The sequence below is a fragment of the Trichosurus vulpecula genome, chromosome 9 (assembly GCF_011100635.1).
Source record: "Trichosurus vulpecula isolate mTriVul1 chromosome 9, mTriVul1.pri, whole genome shotgun sequence".
In the NCBI taxonomy this organism is placed as follows: Eukaryota; Metazoa; Chordata; class Mammalia; order Diprotodontia; family Phalangeridae; genus Trichosurus; species Trichosurus vulpecula.
In genome coordinates, this window is record NC_050581.1 from 29,739,303 (window position 1) to 29,741,247 (window position 1,945).

Genomic DNA, 1,945 nt, shown 5'->3' on the forward strand with positions numbered 1-1,945 from the left:
AGGCATAATATACACTTAGGGCAAAATTCATCATTAACAATAGTGAATATAAGTCCATATTTTGAATGATCTTAATAATTTCACTTTATTGGGTGAAATTTTTGTCAGATATGATTGGATCATCATTGTTTTTACCTGGTAATGTGGCTGATGAAGGGCTTACACTAGGAGCAGAAATTTCAACTTTGCTTTTCTTATTGTTCACCTATATCCTCATTATTAATATTAACATGAGTCTTTGCAGCTATATTTTTGGTGTGACAAAATTTATCGGTGCCTAGAAGGCAAGGTATGGATAAGAGGGGAAGTTATAAATGCAAGCTAGACTGTGGCAAGTCAGATAATCCTAGTTAAGGGGTGATGGAGAAGTGAGGCAGGCTCCACTTTTCAATAGATCATTCCTTTTGTGTCTCCCCTGGGCTTCTTGAGCTTCTCAAAGTTCTTCAGAATGGTATCCTATAAGACAGCATAAGTATTTTGGATCTCCATGACCATCAGTCTTGTCTCTCCATATTGTGCTTCATCCAATTCATGAACCAGCTGTTGGTCATCGCCCACATGTGGCTGCTTTGCTGCTTTAGCCATTGCATCATCCCTTTCAGAGAAGCACTTGGAGATTTGAGTTTGGAAGCCATCCAGCTTAGTTCTGAGTGTAGTCATCAGCTCAAATACCTTTTCCTGGACAGCTACTCCGAAGTTGTTTCCATCCTCAGTTCGGGGCACCTGTAGCTGCAGCCACATGGAAACCAGGTTGCGCTATTCTTTCATATCTTTGATCTCAGGCTTCAACCACACCAGAAGGGCCACAATCTTCACATTGCAGATTACAGGCCCACAAGGAGGACCTTTATCTTCATCTTCCTCTTTTTTCTTTCCATCCTTATCCTTCTCTTTTTGTTTCTGATGCTTATCCTTCTCTTTTTCTTTGCCTGCATCAGGGATTGGGATGTCCAGGGGGGCCTTTAGGAGACTCAAATCATCCTCATTCAAAGATGGGTTCTTTAAGAACTCATCCAGCTCTGAAATCTTTGCAGGGAAATAGGTTCCAAGTAGGATTTCTGTTTGAGTACATAACTCCTTTCTGAACCAGTTTACTTGGGCTTGGGCTTCAGGTTGAACACTGAAGGTGGCCATGGCACAGTGGTTAAGGGGCCAGACTGAGCAGTGAGAAGGAAGCAAGGGGGAAGATGCAGCTATTTAAAATTTTTTTTTGTCTATTTTGTGAGGACCAATTTGATTGCTACTAGATGATGTAGTCCACAAATTTACTCACATCAGGCACACAAAAACTGCAATATACTGAAAGTGGTTGAGTGAGGGCACTGCAGTCATCCTCTTTCAGGATACCTAAAGTACATATGTGACATGACTGTTTGTCCAATTACACTGTTTCATCTCTTAAGGGTAGAAGCATTAAGTTCACTCTATAATAGGTTGAACCATGTCAACAGAAAGCCATTTATACAACTTAGCAATTCTTCGATGTCAACTCTAACTCTTTCACTTTTTATGCTTTCCAATTTCACCATTTTTTTTGTGGTTCCTCCTTGAATAAACACTATCTGGCTGAAGTCAGCAATAAAGCCTTAAGAACAGTAATACACAATTATGTGGACATCTATCCTATAATTTCCTGAATTTTGTATTTTAGTTAATGTGCAATCTTCTGTTATCTAAAATTCCATAAGACATGTTTTTCCCTCAGTAAAGGGAATTTTGAGAGTAGATTTGTTTCTCTCCCCTCATTCCTTTGCCTTTTCTTATTCTTTATTCTTTCATATACACTTTAATTTCCATTTTTCCTATTTTTTCTAACCCCTATTTCTACCTAGCACTATTTACTCTTTCACATACAGAGGGAAGGTTTGCATTCTTTAAAAAAAATAGAAGAGAAAAAAAACTCAGGCCTACGGGAAAAGTTGTTTCTGATTGTAAAACTGAGTAT

General features: G+C 38.7%; 1 pseudogene; it reads right to left on the reverse strand.

The window, feature by feature from the left end:
• Positions 1–387: 387 nt before the first annotated feature.
• Positions 388–1,134, reverse strand: LOC118832363 (annotated as a pseudogene).
• Between the last annotated feature and the right edge of the window lie 811 nt (positions 1,135–1,945).